Raw genomic sequence first — 912 nt, forward strand, 5'->3', positions numbered from 1 at the left:
TCACGTTTTCGTAAGTCGTACTTGCTTTTCCTTTTTTTCTAGAGGTTTCTATCTCAGTACATATATAGACACACATTTCATAATATTCCCTTCATATTTGAACTTTTGCTTAACAAATAAAAAACAATAATCAATATTTATTACAGTAAATTTTGGATAATCACCTGCAGAAGTAAGAAAAATAATTTGTTTGTGGTGAGAATAATTAAAAAAAACAAGCTAAGTATTGCGGTTAAGGTATCTATTTATATTATAGGAGAAATGACCAAAAATTTCCAATTTCATAAAATTAGTAAAAAAAAAAGCTTCCAACTTTGTTAGACAACTTGATAATAATAGTAGCATTTTTTTATCTAGCTGGTTTTTTTTTTTTAAAATCAATTTTAGTTATTTTTTTCTTACTAAAAAGCTACACATAACACATTTTTATAAGGCCATATTGTTGTTGAAAAACAGCTATATTCGTTGATTGAATTCATCAAAAAAATTTGAAAAAGACACAAAATTTATATTAATACAAAACGCAGTACACATCTAGTAATTGAGTTGAGTAGGTAGCTATTAGTTTTTCGTCGGATATCAATCAAAATCAAAAGGTGATGGTTCCATGTCATGTGGAAATTGGGGACCACATATCGCAAAAGAGAGAGACGAATAGTTAAGTTGGTGACGTGGCGAGATCAAAGGAACGACGGAGATGGTGACATGTCATGCGATTATGGGGACCACAAGCCGGAGTAGAGATTCAACGTGGTTGGCTCGTGGTGGCGCGTGCGGTGGGTACACGAGCTTCTCTTATCTCCAAGATTCTCTGTTTTTGTTTCTTTCCCATTCTGCAAATTTTATGTTTTTGTTTTTCAACTACCAAACTGTTTCTTAAAATAGAATTATTATGATAATGATAATTTGTTA

Source organism: Eutrema salsugineum, unplaced genomic scaffold, assembly GCF_000478725.1.
Source record: "Eutrema salsugineum unplaced genomic scaffold, Eutsalg1_0 scaffold_15, whole genome shotgun sequence".
Taxonomy (NCBI): Eukaryota; Viridiplantae; Streptophyta; class Magnoliopsida; order Brassicales; family Brassicaceae; genus Eutrema; species Eutrema salsugineum.